This window comes from Diadema antillarum, unplaced genomic scaffold, assembly GCF_040938485.1.
Source record: "Diadema antillarum isolate AM-2024a unplaced genomic scaffold, OU_Dant_1.0 seq00000053_RagTag, whole genome shotgun sequence".
Lineage (NCBI taxonomy): Eukaryota > Metazoa > Echinodermata > Echinoidea > Diadematoida > Diadematidae > Diadema > Diadema antillarum.
Window position 1 is genome coordinate 1,878,061 of NW_027271161.1, and position 10,435 is coordinate 1,888,495.

The window sequence follows — 10,435 nt, forward strand, 5'->3', positions numbered from 1 at the left end:
TTTCTGCTCATGCGCAAAGTGGAAGCTCGATGAGTGTCACAAAATTGTCGTACGGGGGGAGGGGGGGGGGGGGGGGGGGGTATGCATGGTTCCCAAAAGCTTGCGCCCAAAGTATCGGTTCGTTGACATTAATATCGTCTCCCACAAGGATATTTCTGTCTGGAACATTTTTTCCCTTGTTCTATTTTCATTATTCATACCTTCAAAGTTGTCGTATCGCAGTTGAATGATTTTTCTCAACACCCGAAAGAGGCATGTGGGCAGACACATGGCGGTATCAACTGGAGCGTTACAACTATGCGAAACTATCATAGTCCTGTTAAAAATGATTGTTTGTAGTGTTTGCACAGCTGCAGCACTCGTCACTGGTATTGTGTAATTGTTGAAGAAAATACACACACATACACACACACACACACACACACACATGCACACACACACACACACACACACACACACACACACACACATCACGTTAACAAACAAAATCTTTGATTTAATTTTTCTTGTTTTTTTTTCTTTTCTTGTTTCTCTCCTGGCGATGTCACTCTTTATTTCAGCACTCAAGCTACACAGAGAGCGCGAAATAAGTGAATATAGTGGGTCGGTTTTGAAATAAGCGAAACTTTGGTACTTTACTGTCAAAATCTGAATGGCAGACACCCCGATGCATTAGACCAGGGAGGCCACCTCCCTGTACAGACTTTAAAGCCATGTCACAAAGGAGCGACACCGCAGCGCCGAAGGGCGTCAGGATGCAGATCGCGGCGCCATCACAACCCACGTACCACCACGAGTCGAGAGTCGTAAACCCTTTCATCCAGATGGGAGGGAACGACGACCAGGACGTCATACTCATTGCGACGCGCAACCAACCGGCCAATCAGAGCAAAGAGAACCCTGGTAATAAGAAGCTGCGAACATTCCGAGACTACCGCCGCAACGAAGAGACGTGGCAGCTGAGGCGGGAATGCTGGTTGCTGGAGTCGCAGAAGAGGGCTATTGCCATGACAACGGCCAAAGTGGCATTTGGCAACATGTTGAAGACGACGAGGGCAACAAGAATCCAGGTAATTTAACGCTACCGACATGAAGAACAAAAACACGATACGTGACCGAAAGTACAAAGGGAAATGCAGTTTACCCTTTTGAATGATTTTTTATTAGATCTCGAAGGACCGCACTAGCTAAACAGTTGTTCCCAGTTTTTCACGTATTTGATATCATTGATATGGTACTCAAAAAGCACTACAGTTACTGCAAATTTTCGTTTTTTTTTTAATGGTTCTGGTTTAATCCATACGCTGTCATTGATGGATAAGAATTTACGGCTAAAACAGTAACCGTGAGATAGAGGAACGATTAAAAAAAAATAATATAAAGGGATCTCCGCATTTATACCTTTCGGTTTTCTACCGTAATGAAAGGGAAATCCAGGCCCGTTAAAAGCTTGTGTGAAAAGAAAAAGAAATACAAAGGAAATAATAGATTTTTTTTTCTCCTGTATGTAATAGTGTGTATATGGTGCGGAAATAACACCAAAGTTACTTCAAATTTTCGTCTTTTTTTTCAAAATCACAACCACAAAGATATTGAAATTTCCTTCTTTTTTGGTATTTGTTCAACCGCAATTATTCTCCCGTCTCAAATCCTCGTTTTAATTCTGACTGATGATCATCATTTTGAAGTTATTTAGCCAGGAATAACATATATATATATATATATATATATATATATATATATATGTGCATATATAATATACACTCAACCAAAAAAGTAAGTTCCCCCCTAGCATTTTTGGATATATCTCAAAAAGTATTTTACCGATTTTCATAATTCAAACAGGAATGGATAGGGAATTCTATTACTCATAACATGAATGGCATATCATCGCCACGAGATATCATTATTGGTGTGAAAAAAAAAGCATTTTATGTCAAAATGCATTGAAAAAAAAAGTTGCACTTTAGTGATTTGCATTGTCACCCTTGGTCGGCCACTTCTTGGCAGATCTTTGACCTCTTCAGTTTCCTGAAACTTTGCTCTAAGTTTCCTTATGGCATTGGGCGAAACCCCTAGTCTCCTGGCCACCTCCTTAACCGGAACCCCAGCTTTAGTTAAGGAACGCTGTAGCTCTCCCTCTTTCAAAAATTTGCAGACGCGGCATGATGCAAAATGGCCATAAGCACATTAATGTGATCAACCCAGATTGGAATTAAAAAGCACATGGCTTCGAACACCATTTTTATGTTGAAAAGGCTTATTGTTTAAAAAGTATGCATAACATCTGTTTAATAGGGAAGTACATTGTACCTGAAGAAATTCCTGAGAATTACATAACAATTTAAAAAGGTCATTTAACTTGCTTAGGAAATGCACATAATATGCTTCATCATGTGTATATAACCTAAGTATATAACCTAACTTTTTTCCCCATGCATTTTGACATAAAATGCATTTTTTTTCACACCAATAATGATATCTGGTGGCAATGATATGCCATTCATGTTATGAGTAATAAAATTCCCTATCCATTCTCGTTAGAATTATGAAAATCGGTGGAATATTTTTTTGAGATATATCCAAAAATGCTGGGGGGAACTTACTTTTTTGGTTGAGTGTATATATATATATATATATATATAATATATAATGAATTTTGCCATTTTTTTTTTGTGTGTGTACAGCGTCATGACAAAATTGTAAGGTGATGACATCTTCGCTGATTTGCATACTCATACAAGAACTGTTTAGCGAAAAAGAGCCAAACTTCAAAATGTCATAACTTCCGCATATTTTTTAGCCGATTTCAATCAAATTCTCAGTTATTTCAGACTAACTATTCAACTGGCCTGGATTTATTCTTTAACTAACCACCTACAGAAGACATTGGGGAATGATATTCACCCTAACATGCAATAAAAAAAAAAACCAAACAAACAAACAAATCGAGGGTTGTGTGTACATTTCATGAAAAATTAGATTTTGTCGAGTTCTTTTCATCTTTTCCCTCGTCATTCCACTCTTGATACTGACAGCACGAACTGTTGTAGCTGTATTTCTTATCCAAAAATTCAAAATCGTAAAAAAAAAAAAAACAACTGTCCGGGCTTCCTCAAACTTCACTGATGCGTTCTCCTAATATTTCTGCATTTATTGAATCCACATAGTATTATGTTTTGGTTAATTCCCATTTCAGAGGTAACCGTGGTTGAAAATGAAAGGCATACAAAGTCATAGTCTCTTTCGGATTCTATGTTGATACCAATCCGCTTACATATTTTTTTCCGTTTTCCAGGAAAAGGCAGAATCCTCCGGAGATCAGCTGCAAGACGGCGTTTCCGAAACCCACGTCCATTTCCAAAACTCTCATACCAAATTTACTCAGAAACACACATCTGCGCATGCGCAAGGTCACAATTCCGATACGCCAAAACATATTTCGTCGATGTGCCGCGATGACGTCAGCGATGCTGCAAGTGACATATCTGTGAATCACCACAGCAACCAAGGAAATGGAGCTGATTTCGCAGTGTCAGACAACACTGCGGACAACAGTCCGACCAATACCGCAAGAAGGGCCCGAAGTAAGACCTTTCCTGTGTCGCACGTCAGAGAAATGGGGCCACAACAACTAGGCCAAGTCAGACCTGTCCTCCATAGTACTAACGACAGAAATCTTCATGAATCAATGACTACGGTACAAATGCTGCCGCAACAACGCACACAAGTTTCATCGTCACGAATTCTCCGTGAATCTACCCAGGAGAAAAAGACGCCCATGACACACTTGCCAAACTTATACAAAGCAACTCTAACTCCGTCATCACCGTCACCACCACCATCACTGTCACCATCATCGCTTAATACGACGCTGTCGTTACGTCGTCACTCTTCCTTTTTGTCATTGTCATCGGCGTCGCAATCGACACCGCCGTCAAAGGATACGCGGCGGCGACGTCGAAGCACCACGGCATCGTACCTAACCCTCTCTCAGGGGAGTGTCTCCGTATCTGGGAAGGTGCGATCCATCAACGACCTCAACATCTCGCTGCACGGGCGCACCACGCGGGAGCTCCGCCAACTCACCCACATCGACAATGTCGCCGCTGCGGCCGAGGAGGAGCGACAGCGGGAGATAACGGAAAAGAGACGGGCTAGACAGCAGGAGGAGGATGATGAAGTGCGACGGAGGATGGACGTATTCTTCTCGAAGATCGACTCGATGACAAAGGCAAATCAAACCAAAGACGTCCACCATCCGAGATTGAACGCTTCCGTTTAACACTATTTAACAGTGTACAGTGTATTTTGAATTCATCCAAATACGTTAATTTTCCCTCCCCCTTGTTTCGGTTATGGACCAAACAATGTAGTAATCATGGTAACAATTGTGGTTTACACGGCGCACAATCATTAATCTATTCTCAATGCGCTTTACATACAAGTACAGGTAGTAATTTAGATAATGTAACAACAAAAACAATCATTATTGTAGAGTTAAAACAGTTACAAAATGTAGAATTATTTTGATTAATATTTTTCAAGCAATAGGAAAATTCTACCAACATTCTACACTTATTTTATGAAAAACAGGTGTGTGAATTACATTGAAATCGGACAAAAAGTTAAGTTACTAAAATTTGAAATAGGCCTAAATAAGTTTGTATTTTCGTGCGACATATCATAATGCATTTGCACATTCGCGATGTGCAAAAATAATTATACATGCATGGTGTCGAAAAATAATCTTCACTCCAAACGCCCGCTACATGCAAGGCCGGCGCAGCCGTGGGGGCTCGGGCCCCTACACTCTTTGTGCACCATACGAAGGAATACATAAGATGTCATCACTTTGGGCCCCCACACTTTTTTCAACCCGGAAGTACGTAAGTGGCACTAAAATATTAGAAATATATAGAGATCTCGAAGTATGGCGGCGGTAAGGTTATGTGTTTTCTCTGAAATTTTTTTTTTTTGCTTGTCAGCTGAAGAAACCCGGAAGTCGGTGGACGGGGAGAAGAGATGGGCCGACGTGTTTTTTTTTTTTTTTTTTTTTTTTTTTTTTTCTTGTTAGCTCATGAAACCCGGAAGTGGGCCCCCAAACTTTTGAAAACACTGCGCCGGCCCTGACATGTATATGAAAAGAGAGAGAGAGAGAGAGAGAGAGAAAAAAAAAAATACATGTACATGTACACCATGCATACAAACTCTTTTGGATCATGGTTCAGCTACAGCTATAACCCCATCCCCTCAACAGAGAAACTTTTGCTCGATCGTTAGTATAATTTGCTGTGATATCATTTTGTTTGTTCTCGAATTTGTGCAAACGAACGGCCGATTTATGTTAAATTCACCTCATCGATAGTATCAAAATATGCATGTCTGATTGTGTAACTGTCAAATCTCGTGTGCAACTTATTAATTACATTTTGCCTGATTTAGATGAAGCTTTTACAGATTCACTTGTTCAGTTTATGACGGCCATCTGTCCACGAAATAAATTTTCATATTTACAGGGAATTAATCGAGATATTTGAATCATAAATAACGGTGAATCTATTATCACCGCAGCTAACTGTGAACGTTTCATTTTCTGTACACGGGAGAAAGACGAAATATGACCAACTTGATGTAAGCACACACACAACAAACAAACAAACAAACACTTTCAGGGGCCCGTTGCATAAAAGTTACAATTATAGTAACTTTGCCATCCAATGGTAACTACCATGGTAACAATACTCAACAGCCAATCAAAATCAAGAATTCCATGGAAGTTACGACTGGATGGCAAAGTTACCATAATAGTAACTTTTATGCAACGGGCCACTGGTCTAACACTAAGGAATAGAATAACACAGTATTTGCAGGATGTACATGTACCGGTATTTGTCCCAAGCTAATTCTCTACTGGTATAAGCGAAGAACAGCTCACGTTGAGCTGGACATACTTTGCTACTGTAAACTCCTGGTTAATGAGTCTGCTCGAGTATCTTTTTGTTAATTTTTTTTTCAAAAAATATTTAGTGACAAATTCCAGATTCTTCCCGTCAACAATGTCATTTTCTTTCCATGTTACATGTATTACAATAATATTTAAGGCTTGCAACCAACAAGAAATTGTATGGCCAAGTTTTAACTCTCCAGGAATGGATATGAGGGTAAATCTCTTTGTTTTGGTTAATAGGAGTATACAAACCAACGGGTTAAACAAACTCTGTTGGGTCAGAAGCTCTGTTCAAAATCGCATTTATTCATACAATTTGTGAAAGTCACGTTTAGACCACGCTCGGTAAGTACTCTGGGTGATAAATTAAGCTGACTGAGGCATGTGATCCAAAGTACATATCATGTGGCATTCTCTACAATTAACAACTCCACAGAAAGGAATTCCTATGCAAAAGTATGGTGAAAAAAAAAAAGTTGTTACTTAATTTGTACACGGACATTCAATAGGCGTTTTCACATCAGCCCGATGTTTCGAAATAGCGCGCCATTTTCTGACTTGGGAAATTAACCCGACCACGAAATAGCGCGATATTTGATGTGAATACAAATTAGCGCGCTAATTGATCGAGAAAATTTCTCGAGTCCAACTCGGAAAATTTCCGAAAGAGCAGGATAATCAATGCGAACTAGCGCGCTGTTTGATAATGTTCGGACTGATGTGAATAGGAAATGAAATAGCGCGCTAATTTGCGATCGCGAAAAATATCTCAAGCTTGGATTTTTATCGGGCTGACGTGAAAACGCCTATTGAGAAGATTTACTTAAAAAACCAAAACAGTTCTTGCGATACAAATGTCATTTTACAGTGTATACCATTGCTCTATATCGATAAAATCTTTATTCCACTTCATACTAAAGAGAAATCAACTTTATCGTGTATGATGTATTCAGTTTGTGTAAAATTAAGTTCTATAGAAGTATATTATTTTCTGCTGAATCAATAATAAAATCGAACAAAAGAATTTTTGTAACTGTTTGACTCAAAATGGTCAATATTCTATCAAATCTTTTTCCAGCTGTGTGCAAGTTCTATCAGCTGGCAGACATTCTGCAAACCAGAATAAAAATGTAATGAACTTGGATGACTATGCATGGCATTACATCAATCATATCAAGTAAGATAAGAACAATATCTCCCTACATCATACAATATTCCAATGACAACGTAGAACACAGATTATAATACCAGCTTGAGTACATGTATTATACTAAATTGCTCAGAGATGAACCCCCCCCCCCCCCCCCCCCCACAAAACAACAACTACAACACACACACATAAGTCCCTCTGCTGGCATATGAATCTAGCACATCTACTCATTTGTGTATTTCTGGTGTAATACACCTGTAATACTGTTGAATCTGAATCCCGTAGTCAGTGACTGGGTAATGACAGAACCAATGCCCAACATTTAATCACTTACATAATCAAACAATGCACATCTCAGGTAGAAAACATCATCTGCAAATCAATAAAACTGTTTCAAAAAGCAATAAGCTTGTGGCAGCTATAACTCATAATCCATAATGTTCACCATCTAATCATGCATAAGAAATGATACAGAAGGCAACATTTACCGTAGACTTTCTTCCCATCCTATATATGGTGGCTCTCATGCCAACTCAATAAGGCAATGAATAAAACAGAAACAAACAAAACCTCAGCTCCTTTCCATTATCACAGCTTACTCACTTATACCAGGCAGTGCGAGCTTTACATAAATACAGAGCACTTTATGCACAGACATCATTTCTCCAGTGCTGAATATGTATTTAGTTTGAATGAGAATTGGCTTATGCTGATCTAATATACATACATTCATACAATAAGTATGACACACTATATGCATGTTACTTGTCACATCACCAAATCACAAGCTTTGTGAAGACATATCTATTATTACCTCCGCCAAGGAAGGTGGGGGTTAAGTGATCATCAGCGTTGGTTTGTCTGTTTGCAAAATAACTCAAAAAAGTTGAGTACGGATTGAAATGAAACTTGCATGAATAGTCGATATTGACCCAAGGAACACCTCATTCAATTCTGGTAGTGATTCGGGAATTCTTATGGATTTTCGGAAGGATTTTTCATATTTTTTTTTCTTTAAGTCTTTATTGATCAAATCAACAAATCAATCATATTTTGGCATTAAGGTCAACGAACTTGGGGTTCAAGCTGTGCGTACTGGAGGTTTACATACGTGCACTAACGCACATGCTCTGCTCAGGCAAGGCACCGTGCAATAGGATGTAAACAATGTTTCTATTTTGGGAAATTGCATGCGTGCTTTTAATACAAGGGTGGAATTCAGTTGCTGGCTTGGCGGAGGTCTGTGCTCTTCGAGCGCTTTTCTAGTTCATTATAGGCACGGATGCCACTAACCGATGTAGAAAAAAAAAAGAGGGCTGACACAAAGTAACAAACAAAGAAACAACAAAACCAGAAGAAACAGAACAAACATATCTGCAAGTAAAAAGCGTTAATCATATTGATTGAAAAAAAGAAGAAGAAAGAATTCAAATTGCACATGTACTATTTGCCAAATCACATTTCAGAACCTGTTGCTTTCCTTGGGCTGAGGGGGTGAGGAAAACATACCACTTAGTAGCTCTAATCAAGCTAGTCATTTCTTGACAATTAAACAAAACAAAAAACACAACAACACACACACAACAAAAATGAACAAAGACAACACCAATCCTAGAGGGGGAGTCTTTTGTAGCTCCAACGAATTCCTATGAGAAAATGAATGTGCATGATGAATTATTCACTTTTGTCCTCGTCACACCAGACATTCTGTGGACATACTTCATGGTTAAATACACATGCTATGAGTTGTGACCTTACGTTGCAAACATGTACAATACACATCAAAAAACATACAAACACATACAAAAATCTTTCACACACATTCACAGTACCATTTCGTAAATGCTGCTTTGGATGTATGGACATGTAAACAAAGTATCGTAAAAATCTGATTACCTGTATTACAAACAAAACAACAACAACAAACACAACAGCAAACAAACCAAAGTATACATCTAACAGGCAAAGATTTAACCCAGGATCCTCATTATCCAGTAATTTCAAAGAATATTGTGTTTTGAAGTCAAGCATATCATTTCTATGCTGAATTCTGAGTGGTCATTTTAAAACATGCGTGATGTTTGATTTCACCTTCAAAGGAGACGGTCTTAGTTTATCTCGGTCTGTTTGCTTGTGCTAAACTTTTTCTTTCATGACTGTCAACTAACCGTCTTGGGCTGCGTTTATCAACTTCCCCCAGTTTAAACGGCTTTACAAAGCCCTTTCCATAGCCCTTTCCAAAGCCCTTTCAAAAGCCCTTTCCAAAGCTCTGTACAATTAATGTGCCGCTTGTTTTCTAAGAAGGGACTGCGAAAAGCTATTACCATGATCATAAAGACATATCTTCCTTTGAGAGTGACGAGTCATGATGCAATGCCACATGAATCAATTGTCTTCCTATCTGTGAGGCAGCTCCAGTTCAGCACATACTTCAAATATTTCTGAGTGGCGGCATGAGACTTTGGCTGCGTTTATCAACTTTTTCCTGTTTAAACGGCTTTCAAAAGCCGTTTCCAAAGCCCTTTAGAAACGGCTTCCAAAATAGTTGCGCTTATCAACTCTTCACGAACACGATAACTGGCCTGTCACTGCACAGCTGCATTGCGCGATTCCACCCGAGGAGAAGAGGTCATATAAGGCGTGCATTGTTCGTAACTGCAGTACAATACTACAAAGCCGTTTCAAAAGAGCTTTGCGTTTATCAACTTCAAAAGGCTTTTACAAACAGGTTTCTGAAAATCTGTTTAGGAAACCTGTTTGGAAAGCCACAAATTTGCGGCTTTCGAAAAGGCTTTCCGAAAGGGCTTTCAAAACAGCTTTGCGTTTATCAACTCGTAAAAATTCCTTGAAAGCTGTTTGGAAAACCTGTTTCTGATGAGAAAAGGAGTTGATAAACGCACCCTTGGATCCATGGGGAAACAGCTGCAAACAACCTTGTGGGATATTAGAATTGCCAGTGACTGGAAACTGAGGGGATAAAATGGAGACTAGATTTCCAGCCAATAAAATTTGGTACCTGGGCTCAGCAGCCAGCTAATCATGAACTCACGTAATAAATGGCTGCATCTAGCAAATGAAAATTAGTTATGTGAAACCTTCTCGATTCCTAATAAACCAGCATTGATTGTAAGACTACAACACAGTCAAGCACAATTTGACCTACAAGCAGGCATGGTTATACATAATTTGCTTGCTTTGCAGGACCAGGGCCAAAAAACATGAATTTTCATATGCACAGCCCCTTCCGTTTGAACAAAACATATGAAGCATTATGTTGAAAAAAAAATACATGTATAACCACTTAGCCATGTCTGGTGTTGAGGACACCTTTTGTT